This window comes from Elgaria multicarinata, chromosome 1, assembly GCF_023053635.1.
Source record: "Elgaria multicarinata webbii isolate HBS135686 ecotype San Diego chromosome 1, rElgMul1.1.pri, whole genome shotgun sequence".
NCBI classification, from domain to species: domain Eukaryota; kingdom Metazoa; phylum Chordata; class Lepidosauria; order Squamata; family Anguidae; genus Elgaria; species Elgaria multicarinata.
In genome coordinates this window covers 1,077,286-1,096,152 of record NC_086171.1, presented here as the reverse complement: position 1 = coordinate 1,096,152, position 18,867 = coordinate 1,077,286, and the positions used below count along the sequence as shown (strand labels likewise).

The 18,867-nt window shown below is 47.2% G+C and overlaps 1 long non-coding RNA gene across 1 annotated transcript; it reads left to right on the top strand.

The window, feature by feature from the left end:
- The first annotated feature begins 4,052 nt into the window (after positions 1-4,052).
- Positions 4,053-7,429, top strand: LOC134395625 (uncharacterized). The gene is made up of 3 exons (XR_010025229.1): positions 4,053-4,143; positions 5,233-5,294; positions 7,352-7,429. It is a non-coding gene; the product is annotated as an uncharacterized LOC134395625 (long non-coding RNA).
- Positions 7,430-18,867: the final 11,438 nt, after the last annotated feature.

The window sequence follows — 18,867 nt, the reverse complement described above, 5'->3', positions numbered from 1 at the left end:
AGCAGTACGACAACGGAACCAGTTACCTAGGGAGGTGGTGGGCTCTCCCACACTAGAGGCCTTCAAGAGGCAGCTGGACAACTCTCTGTCAGGGATGCTTTAGGGTGGGTTCCTGCATTGAGCAGGGGGTTGGACTCGATGGCCTTCTAGGCCCCTTCCAACTCTGCGATTCTATGATTCTATGAATTTAATTTTTTCATTGCTTTTATTATGTCTATTGAGTATTACTTTTATTATACCATATTAGGTTTTTAAAATAATTGTTTGCATTACACACACACACACACACACACACACACACACACACACACTCCTTCCCTCCCTCCCTCCCTCCCAGGATTTGTTGTGATGTAGGGAGGTATAGAAATGTTTTAAATACAGAAATAAATACTAAGAGACTTTGCACTCCGTTACTATGTGCACTCATTTAAATGCATGCGCAGTAGAGTCTAGATGCATCAAGCACCCTGCTTGGAAATTTACCTTATACATACCCTGGGGAAGAAGCCTGAGGAATCCCTATAACTCAAAGGAAAAAGGAAAGGAAAGGAACCTCTCGTGCAAACTCTTGAGTCATTGCTGACTCCTAGAGGGACGCCTGCTTTCGCTGACGTTTTCTTGGCAGACTTTGTAGCGGGGTGCTTTGCCATTGCCTTCCCCAGTCACGGTTACCTTTCCCCCAGCTAGCTTGGTACTCATTTTACCGACCTCGGAAGGATGGAAGGCTGAGTCTACCTGAGCTGGCTGCCTGAGAACCATTTTCCGCTGGGATCGAACTCAGGCCGTGGGGAGAGTTTCGGCTGCAGTAACTGCCGCTTACCACGCTACACGAGGCTCAAAGTAACTTGCAAAACTTGAAAACCATCTCCATGCTTCTCGGATGCCCCATTCAAAGAAACACTATTAACAGCAAAAACAGCAAAGACTAACAAAGTTATTCTGGCATAAAACTAGGTGGATTGGACCCCACTTCATCTGATGCATGGAAGGTAATGGGATTTTCAGGTTTACGTACAAGAAGAGCATAAGACGAGATGTTGGATCTGACCAAGGGTCCTTCCAGTCCAGCATGCGGTTCACACAGGGGCCCTCCTGATGCCCCAACGGGGAACCCACAAGCAGGACATGGGGGGGGGCAAGAGCATCCTCCCACTTGCGTCACCCAGCAACTGTACATACGCGCACAGCCTCTGACACAAGGTAGCAGCCTATAACTATTGGGAGTAGTAGGAATTTTTCCTTCTGGTTTGTGAACATTTTGTAGGCCTGAAGACAAGTTACAATGAGTATGCGCTGGGAGGTGGGGCCCAGGGGTGCAGTCATGCCCCCTCTTTTACAGACATTCATAGTATCCCAGCGAAATGTCTTCACAGTCTGCCTGAGACATGGCCTTGTTAAACCAGGAAGTATTTAACAATTCTTAAAACTCAGAAAGCAGTTCTGCTGCAATAGAAATAACCAACAATGGTTTTAGAATGACTCCCTCAGCTGACTTTTGGTGGTGTGTGCGTGCGAATGTCTCAAATTCTGTGTCCCCCTGCAATGAGGACGTGGATAGTGCCAGCAAACTCCTGAAGCCATGCATGTGAAATACAAGTGCTGTGAAAAGGAAGTAAAATGTATTCCTTTAGTTTATTTCGTTCAGTTAGAAATAATTTTAGATTCATTAAAAATATATATAACGTGCATTTTGAGAATAAAATCTCCAACAGGGCAGCAAACCAAATTAAAAAGAATAAAAAAAAAACGCACCACATGCTATAGAAATAAACCTCTTTTAAAGAGGAAGTCCCTGCGGCCTTCGCTCTCAGACAAAGTCTAGCAAATGTTGGCTGCACGCCACCCCTCTTAGAAGAAGGCTTCGAGCTAGTCACCACATTTCCCAGAAAGGCTCCTTTCACTTTCACATGTCTTCTCTGCCTTGCCCGCCCTGTTTTTTAAAAAAGTTTTGCTCCCATTCCAACTTTGTCTTGCAATTATAATTGCCTCAGCGGGTTTCTCAAGGTCTGTTTCTCTCCCCACCCCACCCCCGCCCTTTTGAGCTTGGATTTGTTTGGTTAATACTACTGTGTTTCTGTTGGTGTGGAATAGCCCAAAGTAAATGGAAGGTCATACAAATGTGTCCCCACGGACCCTTTTCTCTGCAATGGCCCTCTTTTATCCATTCACTTCAGCCCCCAGGCCTTCTTTTGCCAGGGCCAATTGGAGATGATTTCGGAGCTCTGAATAAAGATCCACCTTTTAATTTGCAGTGAATCTTTCCCGCCTCCCGTCCCCTCTTCTCCCAGGGCTAAGTCATTGCAAGTGGGGTGGTGGCAGAGATGGAGGGAGGGAATGCCCACAGCGGCTGTGGATCAGTTCCCGCACTGGGCAGGGCACTGGGTGCGAACTGTTAGTTTTACCCTACCCTGTGCCTGCTTACCCTACCCTGTGCCTGTTTGCATTCTCTTTCCCTCCTTATTGTTTTACCATGATTTTATTAGAATGTAAGCCTATGCGGCAGGGTCCTGCTATTTACTGTTTTACTCTGTACAGCACCATGTACATTGATGGTTCTATATAAATAAATAATAATAATAATAATAATAATAATAATAATAATAATAATAATGCCTCCATGTGGCTGGGGAGAAACAGCGGTTGGATGGCAAATAGGCTTGGCCGTGTCTGCCCAACCCTTGGGGAAGGTTAGCCAGGGATATGAAAGTAAGGCCTTAGCTAGACCTAAGGTTTATCCCAGGCAAATGGAGGGGTCGTCCCTGCCTGCTTCCGGGATCCCCCGTGTGTCGTTTAGATGCATAGGGATGACCCCGGGATGATCCCGGGATATAGGCCTGGTCTAGCCATGGCCTAAGTCAGCCTTGAAGGGAGCTCAGCTCAAGGGGGTGGGGGTGGGGCACAGAACTCACATAGGCAGAGGTTGTTCGTGCACTTAGCGTTGAAGGACCGTATCAATTACAGACCAGTATCAAATCTTCCATTTTTGGGCAAAGCGACCGAGAGGGCCGTTGCCTTCCAACTCCAAGCTGTTTTGGATGATGCAGATTTTCTAGACCCATATCAAACCGGCTTCAGAGCGGGACAGGGAGTTGAGACCGCTATGGTCGCCTTAGCAGATGATCTACGCCTGAGTATTGACAAGGGTGGGTGTGTCCCAACACAAGTCATACATGTGGTGTAGTGGCTAGAGTGTTGGACTGGGAGTTGGGAGTTCCGAGTTCTAGTCCCCACTCAGCCATAGAAACCCACTGGGTGACTTTGGGCCAGTCACAGACTCTCAGCCCAGCCTACCTCACAGGGTGGTTATTGTGAGGATAAAATGGAGAGGAGGACAATTATATACGCTGCCTTGGGTTTCTTGGAGGAAAAAAAGTGGGATATAAATGCAATAATGAAATAAACTATGGTGGGACGTGGGAGAGGGCTTCCTCTGTTGTGGCACCCCACTTATGGAATGCCCTCCCCTTGGAGGCCCAACTGGTGCCGACATTTCTCTGCGCCAAGTTAAAACATGGCTCTTTATCAAAGCCTTTGAGGGCTAAATTCTCCATGGTCAGACATAGTTTTAATGGTTTTTATTGCTTTAAAAACAATCTACAGGTTTTAATTTGTTAACAATTTAATACACTTTTAGCTGTGTAAATTGTTTATGTTTATATTGTAGCTGTATGCCGCCCTGAGATCCCAGCGATATAGGGTGGGGTATAAATGTTTAAATAAATGTATGTCCTGTGCCTAGGAATTTGTGCCCAGAACTGAGCAGAGATCGCACAGGGCTCTTCCGCACAAAAGCCCACCTCTCTTCATTTCAGCAGCTTAAGTGAGATGGGGAAACACTTTTTGTTGTTGGTATTGCAAAAGAAACACTGGAAGTGAGGTGCTGCAAGGCACCCAGAGATCTGCCAGTCGGTCCTGACATATTCTACCAACCCTGTTGTATGTTATGCAATGAACCTGAGGGAGATTCCAGTGGGGGAGGAGGTGGCCGATGGAAATTCCTGCCTCCCCCTGACGCGGACGTAAACGACTTGCTCAGCAGGGGGAAAGGCTCAGCCAGGGCAGCGAAGGCGGCTTCTTCCTCGCAGCTACCAGCCGGCAGGAACCTCGCAGAGCTTTGTACCGGCGCGTGTTCCGACAGGGCAGGTAGGGTCGACTCGGGCAGAGACCCGCCCAGCTCCCCCGGGCCCGATCCAGCGGCTGCCAGCGCGTGGGGCGAGCTCCGGGTGGATGGAGAGAGGGGCGCGGCCGCAGCTCCTGCCCCCCTCCGCAGCGTGGCCGCCCGCGTCCTGCAACTTGGGGACGGGGGGGATCAGGGCGGCGCAAGCGCTCCCAGGAGGTGGGGGGCTCCCCAAGGGACAGTGGGGCAGCTGGGGACAGGCCTTGGGGCGCGGGAGGGGGGGACACAAGTACCCATCCAAGCGAGGCGGGCATCAGAAGCAACCTCTTTTTGATTCCTGTAGTCATGGGGATGGGTTAAGAGGGTCTAAAATGCCGCACTGCACGCGTGTACGTGTGGATGTGTGCGAGCGTGTATTGAACTTGGCAAATCGTTTTCTTGTTCTCTCAAACTTGACGCTGAGGAGTTCTCCGCCCTAATGTAGAGTAAATAATGAAGACGTGAATAGCTGCCCCAGCGCCAAAGGGCGTCTTGCAGAGGCGTGTCCCCCCCCCCCCTGCCCCCAGCCCTGGCAGGGCCACCGGCTTGCACTTTGAGCCCCCCAACCCCGTTGTCTTCACGTGTTGCGCTGCTGCAGCAGCAGCCGCCCACAGACACCAGCGGTGCCCCCCCGCAACGAACCGGACAGACGCTGGAGCTGCTGCTGAGTCAAGAGGAAACAGTTGGCTGGGGATGATGGGAGTTGCAGTCCCACTGGGGATACACCAGGTGTGGAAGGCTGCCTTGCCCCGTAGTGCTTTTAGAGGCCAATAACTAGCAGTGTTTGCATCAAAGAGGGAAGCGCTATTCTTGAGGGCCGCCAGGAAGGCGAATCGAAAATGCTCCCCGGTGCAAGTGATCCCTGGCTCGGATTAAATTGTGGGATACGCAGGGACACTCCATTGACCCCTTCCCTTCCCTTCCCTTCCCTACTGGTTTAAGCAACCAGGGGTTTCTGCGCAGGATCTGGGCCTGACAAGTAGACAAGTCTGGAACCGCGGTGCCAAAGCAAAAGCATTCCGTTGCACCGGGACCTCTCAAGCTTTTTACAAACTGCTTTTGGTGTTTTTCTCCAGGAATTTGGGAAGATCCTAAATGATAGATTTTGGGATCGATTTAGATGGTAACATGGATTTCGGTGAGTCTGTTTATACTTATCACAATATCAGCACCACAGATTTCTGAACTGCAATATTATTTTACATAACATAGCGCTCTGTTCCACGGCTGATAGAGCTGGTTTCTTTTAAACGATGAAATGAAAGCAAAGCAGTAAGAAGTTCACCGGGAGCCATTTAATGACCCTCTTCTCCCTGAAAAAAGCATAATGCTGCCACCACCAGCCCCAAGATCAGGTGAATCCTGAAATGGGGAGGAACCTCCCCTCCCCAGCTCTGATTATCACAACATGTAGAGAACTTCACAGTCCGGTGGATTGCTGAGTTCTGCTCTTGTCGTGTTTCTCAGAAAACTCTTGCTTTCGATGGGAGGTGAATGATGAGGCCTGCTAGATAATCCACAAAGTTTTTATTAAGCAACAATAATCTCTTCTACCTGAAGAGAGTCTAATCTCTTGGAAACTTCCCCCTAGGCAAAACTATGTAAACTAAGCGAGACAATTGTCGTTTCAAGGAGAACAGGAAGCCTGTTCCCAAACGCCCGTAACTTCAGAGAGCCTGGTGTGGAGGCAGGTTCTGGCGCAATCCTAGTTGGACTGACTTTCTCACACCTTCCTTCCGCTCCATGCGTTTTAGCTTTCAGCGGACCCTAGCATCAGCTAGCTTGTCAGGGTGCTCTCCTCTGGAAGCAAGCTCACTTCCCACTGAGTGTGTAGGGTTTGGCCTTGAGGAGATAAATTCTGGAGAGGGCTGACTCCCAGCTTGGGTATCGGCCGTAAGAGCTTCCTCCCTCACTGGTACAGGCTAGCTGATGTCTGCTGCTGCCTCCTCTAGTTCCGAATCTGATTCTGATTGATTACCTGAAACACCTTCTCCCCAAAAAAGAGGCAGAAGGGTTAGACATGACAGCTCTGCACCTTGGTCTCAGAGGTGTGGATCAATTCACTTTGTATAGGAACTGGCAAAAAACCAAAAAACAATTTCCTCAAGCAAACATCCTTAGGTTGGGATAAGAGTCTGCTTGTTACATTCCTATCTTGCCTTTCCTCCATGGAGCTGAAGGAAAAGTACATCCCTCCTCTACTTTTGTAAACCGCCCAGAGAGCTTTGGTTATGGGGCGGTATATAAATGCAATAAATAAATAAATACTTTATCCTCACAACAATCCTGTGAGGTTGGTTAGGCTGAGAGATGGTGACTGGCCCAAGGTCACCCAGGAGGGATTTGAACCCAGTTCTCCCTCATCTGACACCAGGGCAAGAGCCACACAGCTGCTTTATAGTGGTATTGAAGTGCACTGACAACTGTTGGGGCCCATTGATGCGTCTACACCAAGCAGGATATAGCTCTATGAAAGCATAGTACATGGTATATGTCATAACACTTTCACAGTGCACTATTCTGCTTGGTGTAGATCTGGCCTAGGATAGTAATCTGTTTGTATGTCTAAGCAATTCAGAATAAGATAGAGAACTTTCTGAATCTAGAAATTTAAAAGTTTAGGAAGCAGCTCCTTGGGCTATCTGAGGTCCACCTGCCCTGTGTGCTCCTGGCCCCTGTCCTTAGCTCCAGAACCTTTTTCTTCTGTTTGCGTGGACTGTTCATAACCCTCCCTGACTTTTCTTATGAAAGCTTAACTAGGGACAGATCTACACCAAGCAGGATATGACACTTTGAAAATGGTTTGAAGACTGTAGCTACACCTAAGGTTTATCCCAGGATTGTCCTGGGGTCAAACCTGTTCATCTAAGTGCCACACAGGGCATCCAGCAGTCAGGCGGGGACGAACCCGGGATGATCCTGGGATAAACCTTAGGTCCAGCTACGGCCTGTATCCGGAGTGTGTCCTGGGCCCCAACCGTTGTCACTACTGTTACAAACCATTTTAAAGCAGTAGTGTAGATCCTGCCTAGATGCAATTGTGCCATGTCCTGCAAAACAGGTCATCGGCTCATGGTGCAGAGGACAGCTCCTACCATGACATTCTGGGAATGAGCCATTAAGAAAAAGTAACCGTGCTGTGAATGGTTTGTAAGCAGATATTTCATGCAGTCTTCACCTGCTTGTTCCATACAGAAAAAGATTTGAGAATTCTCCTCATCGGCAGAACAGGATCTGGGAAGAGTGCAACCGGAAACACCATCCTGGGGGGAAATGAATTTAAATCATATTTTTCACTCTCCTCAGTAACACAAGAGTGTGAATGTAAGCAAGCCATCAGAGATGGGATGAAAATCCAAGTGGTTGATACTCCCAGTTTTTTTTACACCAAAAACGACTTCACACAGAAAGATGTTGAAAAGTGTGTCGGACTCCTCAGTCCTGGACCCCATGCTATCATTTTTGTTATAAAACTGGAAAAATTCACAAAAGAATTAAATGATACTATTAAGAAAGTAAAATACTTGTTCAGGAATGAGGGGAAAAAATTTCTGATTATTTTATTTACCCACAAAGATGAATTAGATGCTGCAGGTAATACTCTAGATGAATTCTTAAACGGAGCAGGACAAGACTGTAAGGATATAGTCAGTATAGCTGGAAATCGATGCATTGCTTTCAACAATAAAGCTGAGGGGGAAGAAATGTCCTGTCAGCTTCTGAAACTGAGAGAAATTGTTCAAGACTTGGTGAGTTTTAATGGAGGATGTTATACCAAAGAGCTGTTCAATAAGGACAGGCCGTTCTGTCCGATTCTGTAGCATAAGCAGTAAGGGCTCGGAAGGGCAGAAACGTATTTTGAATAAACCCAGTGTTTGATACTAAGGCATAGAAGCAAAAAGTCTCTCTCAGAAATGGAACTCTGTATGTTCTCTCCTCTCCACTACCCACAGTCCTTTTCATCTGAAGCAACGGACATGATCCCAAATCTGGGCAATAGATACCCTTAGCGTACTATATGCTTTGTATGTAATCCCACATGTTGCCTTCTACGTATTGCAAAGATACAGAAACTTATTGTATTAGATACACTATTGTTGATTTGTGTTTCAGAGCTGTTTGCCTTTTGAATGTAAAAGTTACCCTTTTACCTCTTGCATCCCTTCAGGAAACCAATGACAAACTAAAACTTATCTTGATTTCTGTTCCCACAAATACTGTTCACTTGGCTTATCCCCTGGTTTTCTGTTGGATTTGGGGGCAACTCCCTGCATTCCACCTGCTACCATCCCCTCTTTGGCAGTCTTCTGTATGGCTTCATCCAGCCTGATTTGGGATGGACGCTGCCTTCGTAGCAGAAGACCCGCGTCGACAGCAACCATCCTCTTAACCATTTACCCACAAATTTTAAGCTGGGCCTTCTTCAGTAAAGATTTCTTCTTTGAAAAGGGCTTCAAGTTTGATCCAGCCACCATTGCAGGCACCACATGAGCTCCACATTGTTGTAATTTTAGCTTAGTCACAATGGCTGCTTGCATGTAGTCCCACTGGTGGGCCCCTGCCTCCTCCAGTGGAGAGGCATACGTGCCGCTGCCTATGGCCCCTCAGGTGGCATTCCAGCCGGTGTGACTTGGATTGCGCTCTAGCTCACCCAATATTGATCAAAGATATCCGTCCCAAAGTGCCATTATTTCAACTCAGTTATAGAACCTGGGACTGTTTATTTCTCAACATCTATTTCCTCAATATATCATTTTACCTTTTCTACAACACAATATGCTAGTAAGTTCAGAGTATTTGATTTTATAAGAGCATGAGAACAGAAGAATGGAAGACGAACCATGCTGGAGCGGACCCAGGGCCCATTTAGTCTGTTGACACAGTGGCCAATCAGCTGTTGACCAGAGACCCACAAGTGGCACACAGACGCAACAGCACCCTCCCGCCCATGATCCCCAGCAACTGGTGCATATAGGCTTACTGCCTCTGATACGGGAGGAGGCACATAGCCACCAGGACTAGAAGCAATTGATGGCCTTCTCCTCCTCCAGGAATTTATCCAACCCCCTTTTAAAGCCATCCAAATTGGTGGCCATCACTACATCTTGTGGTAGTGAGTTCCATAATTTAACTATGCGCTGTGTGAAGAAGCCCTTCCTTTTATTTGTCCTGTATCTCCCACCAATAAGTTTCATGGGATGACTCCGGGTTCTAGTATTTTGAAAGAAGGATAAAAATGTCTCCCTATTCACATTCTCCACACCATGCAGAATTTTGTACACCTCTGTCCTGTCTCCCCTTAGTCTCCTTTTTTCCAAGCTAAATAATCCCAGTTGATGTAACCTTCCCTCATAGGGGAGATGCTCCAGCCCCTTCATCATTTTAATTGCCCTTTCCTGCACCTTTTCCAGCTCCATAATATCCTTTTTTTAGGTGTGGTGACCAGAACTGCACACAATATTCTAAGTGTAGTCACACCATAGATTTGTATAAAGGCACTATGATACTGGCCATTTTATTCTCAATTCCTTTTCTTATAATGCCTAACATGGAGTTTGCCTTCTTTATGGCAGCTGCACACTGGGTGGACATTTTCATCGATCTGCCCACCACAACCCCAAGATCTCTTTCTTGTTTGGTCACCGCCAGCTGAGATCCCATCACATTATACTTGAAGTTGGGATTTTTTGCTCCAATGTGCATCACTTTACACTCGCTTACATTGAACAGCATTTGAAATTTGGATGTGAGTTTAACAACTAAATAATGATTTAATAATTACAGCATTATTTATCAAAAGATTGTTTTTGATTGTATTAAGCTGCAAATGGTATTCTTCAGAGTGGTTTGAATTCCAACTGGTTTTGTTTGTAAATGTAATGCTGCAATCTAACTTCATGGTAATTTTTAAAACAGGCTAAAAATGGAAATAAATGAATAAATTAAAAGAACAAAAGATTTGTCTTTTTCAAGAGCAATGGATTCCCCCAATCTCAAATATGCACTGAAGGATCTTCTTATAAAAATCATCTTGGAGGCAAACAACACATGATACCATTCACATAATAATAATAATAATGATGATGATGATGATGCTCAGTAGTTAGGAAATTCCTGAATCTGTAAAAGGCAGCATGACTTGGCAAAGGCCATCTTGTCCGTCTAGAAAAACTGCCATGAGTGAGAAAAGATAATAATGTATTATTAATGTAATAATAAAAGATAATTTTTATTATTATTATTATTATTATTATTATTATTATTATTATTATTATTCTATCCCACCCCTCCTCACAAAGGGCAGGATAAGAACTTAAATAAAACATAGAATCATAGAATAGCAGAGTTGGAAGGGACATACAAGGCCATCAAGTCCAACCCCCTGCTCAATGCAGGAATCCACCCTAAAGTGCAGGAACAAATCCTGTCAGACTAACTTGATCTCATTTTTTGATCGGGTAACCTCCCTTGTGGACTGTGGGAATGCTGTGGACGTCATATATCTTGACTTCAGCAAAGCTTTTGACAAAGTGCCCCATGACGTTCTGATTAACAAACTAGTTAAAAGTGGGCTAGATGGAACAACTATTAGGTGGATTCACAGTTGGCTACAGAATCGGATTCAAAGAGTACTTATCAATGGAACCTTCTCAAACTGGGGAGAGGCGACGAGTGGGGTACCACAGGGCTCAGTCCTGGGCCCAGTGCTCTTCAACATTTGTATTAATGATTTGGATGAAGAGGTGCAGGGAACGCTTATCAAATTTGCAGATGACACCAAATTGGGTGGGATAGCTAATACCCTGGAAGACAGAAACAAACTTCAAAGTGATCTTGATAGGCTGGAGTGCTGGGCTGAAAACAATTGAATGAAATTTAATAGGGATAAATGCCAAGTTCTACATTTAGGGAATAGAAAACAAAGGCACAGTTACAAGATGGGGGATACTTGGCTCAGCAATACTACAAATGAGAAGGATCTTGGAATTGTTGTAGATCGCAAGCGGAATATGAGCCAACAGTGCGATATGGCTGCAAGAAAGGCAAATGCTATTTTGGGCTGCATTAATAGAAGTATAGCTTCCAAATCACGTGAGGTACTGGTTCCTCTCTATTCGGCCCTGGTTAGGCCTCATCTAGAGTATTGCAGCCAGTTCTGGGCTCCACTCAGAGGAGGGCAACCAGGATGATCAGGGGTCTGGAAACAAAGCCCTATGAAGAGAGACTGAAAGAACTGGGCATGTTTAGCCTGGAGAAGAGAAGATTGAGGGGAGACATGATAGCACTCTTCAAATACTTAAAAGGTTGTCACACAGAGGAGAGCCAGGATCTCTTCTTGATCCGCCCAGAGTGCAGGACACGGAATAACGGGCTCAAGTTAAAGGCAGCCAGATTCCAGCTGGACATCAGGAAAAACTTCCTGACTGTTAGAGCAGTACGACAATGGAATTCATTGCCTGGGGAGGTGGTGGGCTCTCCCACCCTAGAGGCCTTCAAGAGGCAGCTGGACAACCATCTGTCAGGGATGCTGTAGGGTGGATTCCGGCATTGAGCAAGGGGTTGGACTCGATGGCCTTGTAGACCCCTTCCAACTCTGCTATTCTATGATTCTAAAGTATCCTGACAGATGGTTGTTCAGCTGCATCTTGAAGGCCTTTAGTGTGGGAGAGCGCACAACCTCCCTAGGTAACTGATTCCATTGTCATACTGCTCTAACAGTCAGGAAGTTTTTCCTGATGTCCAGCTGGAATCTGGCTTCCTTTAACTTGAGCCTGTCATTCCGTGTCCTGCACTCTGGGATGACGGAAAAGAGATCCTGGCCCTCCACTGTGTGGCAACCTTTTAAGTATTTGAAGAGTGCTATCATGTCTCCCCTCCACCTTCTCTTCTCCAGGCTAAACATGCCCAGTTGTTTCAGTCTCTCCTCATAGGGCTTTGTTTCCACACCCCGATCATCCTGGTTGCCCTCCTCTGAACACGCTTCATCATATAATACATAAACAACACTAATATCGTAACTCAAAAACCACAAATATACAATAGCAATTGTGAGAATGTTCCTTTACGGGCCAAATGCTTTCCCCCTGTGCAGCAATCCTGACTAAAAGGAAAGGAAATCTCTCGCTGGAAGTAATAGGAGCTTGACTCCCAGTTGAAATGGTGTGTGTGTGTCTGTCTGTCTGTCTGTGACTCTGTATGTGGTCGTGGGGATCAGAATCAGCACTGCAGATGGAGGCAAAAGGCCAAGGCCAAGCCCCCACCCCCACCCCCACCCAGGCTACCCCCTTCTAAGAACTCATCTTGAGCTGTTATTTCTACAAAAAACACATTTGTGAAATTGCTAATTGCATGGACTGTGTTGTGTCTGGTCCTCAGCCTCTGCATAGAACACCCCAACCGGCTTTGTAGCACAGGAGTCCAACGCCCTGGTAAACATCCTTGACCAGTATGAAAAGAGAGACTGGCTCTGGCGCTGTGCAGGATAAAAAGTATTTTATGGTATTGTCAAAAAAATAAGATTTTTATTTAAAAGGTTCAAAAAGCTCCATGTTTCTGATGCCAAGATCCTTCATCAGGAGCAAATGTTGATACTTTTTCTGTGGAGCATTTTTGTTGAAAGCTATGTTTTTTTATCCAGAAAGCTGCTTGACGAGAAATGGGAAAGTTTGCTCAGCATTTGGTTCTTAATGAACTTGCCCAGGGACTCAATGACCGCGTTTGGATGTCACTTTAAGCCATGGTGGCGTAATAAGCTACTCACAGGTTGCTCTTTGAGCAACTGGGAGATGTGGTGCACGGCACCAATGAGTGCCATACACTCACACCCACCCACCAGGTTTGGGGCTTTCTAGCCCCAGTATGTAATATACTTGCCACTGGGGATATATCCCAGCTCCCTGGTGAACGTACGTACGTACGTACGTACGTACGTACGTACGTGACACACACTGTACATGTTATCTTCCATATACATAATACAGATAATGTGCAAAGCTCCCTTCTCGCTCTGGTGCCCTCTCTTCCCCATCTCTTTTCTCAGCTCTTCAAGTGTTCCAAGAGCTTCTCTACATGCAGGGAAAATCCTGCAACCTTACCGGGGCTTTAGTCCTTGCAGTAATCCCACCATCATGACACACAACTTCACATGCGACCATGTGATTTGGAATTGAAAACTTCCCTTCTCAGAAAGTCTCCAGTGTTTATAATGAGACAGCACCATCTAGTGGTCGAGAGGTCCTGCGGTATCTCAGATAATACTCAGAAGGCAGGCTCTTCCGCCGAGCTCTCCAACCCGGGTGGCTCTTTCGCCAGCAGCAAGAGGCCGGCGGGGAGTTGGGCTCGGCGGCAAGGACTCACCAGCGAAGCCGCCGAGCCCTGGGAACTTTTTGCCGCCGCCACCACCGCCTCTTCCTCCGTCTCTTCTGAACAGGTATCTATACTAGGAGTTTCAGGGTGCCCTGAAGCGCCTTCAGGGCGCCCCGACGACTGTGTGTAGATTTGGCCCTGGTCTCTGCTTTTTTAAGTAGCAGGATTTCCAGGGGATAGTGTGGGAAATGTCCTGGCTGTTGACAACATCGTGTAACAGATCCACAAATTTCTGTAAGTGGTCAATCACAAGTATGCAATAAATCACTTGTTTAGAGAAGCTCCAAGTCTGCCCTCGCATTAAACCCAGATGCCTTATTTGGAAAAATGAGACTCAGAGCCAAACTTCATGTGATGTTAAAATTACAGTTCCAGATTGTGTGCAACTTTTTTCAGTTCAAATAATTGCTGTGGGATTGAGACCATGGCATGTGGGGAGGGAGGGTTAACCCTGTGTTCATGATGAAAATTTCCTGTTCTAAAACTGCTAGGGAAGCTCCCATTGGTACCTCTTGGGCCCTTTGGTCACCCCGAATACAGCCAAGACTTGGTAGTGTTGCCAGATGCTTTTCGGGGGGGGGGCATCATCTGCCCTTTCTGATCTTCTTTCCACTGAATCCCCAACAAGCTTTTCGTAAACCCCAGATCACAGTTAGAAAACGGTCGCCCTCCTAACCCCTCACTTTTGTCGGAATCCTCTGCTAAGCTGTTGTATAATAGTCAGAGAAGCTAAAAACGTGTTTTTCAGAGGGAGCAGGAAATGCGGAGGGTGGAACGGTGCTTCGAAAGGGCCGATGTGGAACCCCCCCCCGCATACTCCTTTCCTCTCTTATCAGCTTGCCCATAAACAGACATTCTGTTACTAGGTGGGGTGTTATTTCTAATCATCTGATTTCCCAGAAACGGCACACGACGGATCCCTTTCAGTTTTGCTGCTTCTGCCTTGCTCTGCTTTTTCCCCTGCTGCTGCTTCTGCCTTGCTCGGCCTCCTGAGTGGGAGGTGGCTTCAGAAATCCAAATGACAGAGAGCATTGAGAGAGGGAGCTCTCCCATAAGGTAAGAGACGGTGGCTGCCATGAAGGGTGGGAGACAGAGAATGAGACCTGTCTGACTCCCAAGGCGAAAGCACACTGGAAGGTCTCCAGTGCATTGAATAAACTCATGATGGAGAAAAGAATGGGATCCGTCGTGTGCCGTTTCTGGGAAATCAGATGATTAGAAATAACACCCCACCTAGTAACAGAATGTCTGTTTATGGGCAAGCTGATAAGAGAAGAAGGGAGTATGTGAGGAGGCCTTCCAACTCTGCTATTTTATGATTCTATGATTCTATATAAACCAGACAAGTAAACAAACATCACCAAAACAACACATATACATTTAAAATCCTGCTATTTACTGTGTTATCTGTACAGCACCATGTACATTGATGGTGCTATATAAATAAATAATAATAATAATAAAATGGGCTTCCAATTTTCTCCACAGCAAAAATAAGTAACAATAAGTTCTCTTACTCTTTAATCACAAAAAACAAAAAAAATGAGAAATCCCCCTTTTTTGATGTCTTAAAATGTTCTTATTTGTTGGATCCACAGACAAACAGGTCATTTTCTTCTAGATCCCGCAAAAAGTCTATAAGAGGTTTCCATTCAGTTGTAAACCTAGATGTCGACGTTTCCTTAATTATCGACGCAAGTTTCGCCATCTCCGCCAACTCCAGCAGCGTCACCAGCCATTCATCCACTGTCGGTGCTGTTGATGCTTCCCAGTTCCGTGCATATAGTAATCTCGCTGCCGTTACCTTATATAGGAATAAGGTTAATAACGAGGTGTAAATACACACAGGATAATTTCTTGCACCCAGATTACTTGATTCTTTAAAAAGCTACTGTGAGAAAAGGAGGCAAAGTCTAAACAATAAACATTCTTTGTGTTGCTCACTCACGCACCCCCCCCCCCCTCAGGATGGCTGGATCCTTTCTCCCTACTCTGCTAAAGCAATCTATTGCTGCAGGATCTGGGCCCTGGGAATCTGCTGCCCTCTGCGTTGCCTGGGAGCCTTTAGACCAAATGAGCACAGCTGCATCCGCTCCAGGGACTCCAGCAACTTAGGACTCCTGCACTGCAGAGGCAAGCTGAGCGTTGCCCAGGGGAGACTCCCAGCTGTCATCACCTACGCTGCAGCCTTCCAGCCGCAGGCCTCCATCCTGCCAGGGGAGGAGGCCAAATGCAGCTGTGCCAGCGACAAGGACGGAAATCTGTGTGTGCCATGGCCCTGCTTGCAAGAAGTGCAGCCACCTGGGCTTCTGTTTAGGACAGAACTATTTAGGACAGAAGCCCCATTTGGGTCTTAGAGGCAAGAGCAACATTCTTTCTTTAAAGGGGCAGGGGGGAGTGTGTGTGTGCGTGGTGGGAAGACACAGAGCAAAGCATTTTGGGGGGGCTTAGAGGGCAGGTCCACCAGACCCTCCTCTGACTGGGAGCCCAGTTTGTGTATTGCTCAGCCCCTGGCCCTGGTACAGCACCAGCCAGGAGGGAGCTCCAGATTTTCAGCCAAACCTGAGAAGCGGAGGTCTTGCAGGCTGGCCTTCACCACCAGCGTTACACTGTGCAATCACTGTGAATTGTGTGCAAAGGACTCCATAGTTTCCCAGCTTATAATCTGCTTTTATTGTGAAGTACTCTGAAGTGTTCCAGTTTATAATCTGCTTTGACTGTGAAGTACTCCCATGCATCCTGCTTTAATTGTGCTATAAAGGCAAAAGAATCGAGGTATTTAGCTACTAGATTTTGAGCAAATCATTTGTTGTTTTCCGAGCTGCCACTGGGGGCGCAGGACCATATTTAAAGAAAAATTAAACAAATGCTTACATCTGCGTAAGTTTTAAAGATAAAGACATCAAAATTGGCACAGTAATAGATATTAAGGAGAACTTTAAGAGTATCACATTTGAATTGGATTGGGTCATCTGTTGATTTTTTAATGATTTTTTTACGTTTCCCTCCTTAAACCCACTTCCTGGTATGCAAAGGATCTTAGGAGCGCTGGTGACAGCTTAGCACTGTAGGGGATAATTTGAGGGAAATAGGTACATGGGATAAAATTACAAGCCTGGTCAGTCTTCATGGCTGAACTATGTACGCAGTAGGGACGTTCACAGGTCTTGTTTTAATTCCACTTCCCCTCTACCTACTCCCCTTTAGTCACACGTGGTCCAAATGATTCCTAGGTAGCCACTCTAGGAATCATTAGTTAGTTTCAGTTAATTGAAATACTTTATTTTTAAAAATAGTTTGCTTATTTTATTCTATTCTAAGGAGGACTTGGGCACTGCAGATTTTTAGGGTTTTTTCTTTTCTTCTTTTCTTTTTTTCTTGCATTTCTATACTTCCTTTCTGTAACCACCCAACGAAATTTTATAAAAGTTCAGGACAAAAATCAAAAACAAATAAAAACATGGTGAGATATTAAAAAGAACCTTAAAAGCAGGGACTGGCTTATTGTTCATCTTTGTAAGCCCCTCTGGGAGCCATTTTGGATAAATACCAGGATAAGAGCATGCTTTAAATAAATAAATCCCCCAGGGCCTTCCACACTTGAGTTGCTGACGTGGCAACATTCCAGGCACGGCAGAAAGGGAGGGACGGAGGGAGAGCAGGGTTGCACCTGGCGTGGGTTTAGCAGCGAAGAAGCGGAGGCCTCAGACTGAAAGAGAACACTATGGGCTCCAGGAATTCATATTCAGAACCTGACAATTATTGCAGACTTTGACAGCAATAATTAAAATCCCTTTTAAAGATCTACTGATGGTGCAATCCTATGCACGCTTAGACAGAAAAACTCCTATAACTCCCAGCATCCTCCAGCCAGCATGGTTGCCTGTAGGTCCATGCGAAGCGACTGAACGAACAAACAACAACAAAAGCCACGCGTAGGGTTGCACCCTAAGCAGCAGCAGCAGCTAGTTCAAGGCTCCAGTCCTGCGTGTGTCCTGCTGCCAGGGCATCTTCTTGACCCCCTCCAGGTGGCTTCAGCAGTAACGCAGAGGCCCTAAAACCCCACTGAACGGAGTGGCCTTGAGCGCTGATGAAGAAACAGGTATTGGGCTGGACTGTGGATTAATAAATCCGCTTCGATCGGTCCTCCCCAACCTGGTGCCGCTGGCTGGGCATGATGGGAGTTGCAGTCCAACACATCCGGAGGGCACCAGGTCGGGGAAGGTGGTTCAGCGCTTTCATTCCGCCTCCCTTGGCGATCGCAGACCTCCTGCCCTCCGCTCTGCTGAAAGCAGAAGCCGGCCGAGGCTGGTTGCGCCCGATGAAGGGGCGCCTGCCTGCCTGCCTGCCTGCCTGCCTCCCTCCTTGCCTCCCTCCGGATGGCCGGGCTGCGCCGAGCCGCTGTCTTTGCACGGCGCGGCGCACTGGGCGTTGCTGCCTCGGCGGCAGCTGGCTTCCAGGGCGGGGAGGGAGGGGGCATTTCCCCAGGGCACGGGCGGGGGCGAGCGACGCGAAGCACAGGATGCGTGGGGGCCCGCCCAAAGTAGAACCCAAGAGCTGCCGCCCGCTTCACACAAGTGGACTGAGATTTCCCTCTGGGGAGCAGCCCCGGAGAGAGCGGCGAGGGCTGGCCGTTGCTGACAGGCCCCAGAAGGCGTTATTGGAAAATCAAGCCCCTTTGGGGAGGGGGGCTCGACCGCCCCCTCCTTCCCCGGTCTGCTAACGCCCCTGACATTGCTTTTGCTGCCGAGGATGACTGGTTATTTCTGCTTTTCCCGTTCGGGGAGGCTGCTCTTTGTGGGGTGTGATTCTTGCGGGGTCTGGAGAGGCACTGCCCAGGTGTGCCAGTGACTGCAACGCCCAGCCTGCCCCAGCCGGCAAGAGCCACGCAGGCCTTTAGCCACAGGTGCGCGCCCTCCCCCACTCGCTGCGTGGCTCGGCGCCGGCATCGATCAGCGTGAGGAGATGGAGAAACGTGATTCTTTGCAACTGGCTCAGCGTTTTACTAAACGCTCCATCCGCACGAGCGTTTCGTGGCTCCCTCACGCAGTTCGCTCAGGTCCCTCCCAGGACGCCGCCTGCCTGCCTCCCGCCCCGTCTGGCCCTCTTTGCGCCACAAAAACTTTGTAAACCACCCAGAGAGCTTTGCCTATGGGGCGGTATATAAATGTAACAAACAAACAAATAAATAATTTAAAAACCCCTGTGAAGTCCGATGTTTTTTTAAACTCGTAATCGCTGCTCTCGCCGGCTGCGTGCAGGAGAAGCAGCGCCATCAAAACAGCGGACTCATCGTTGTGTACTTCCTCTTTAACTGAGGAAGGAAAACACTGGTGGAGAAGCGA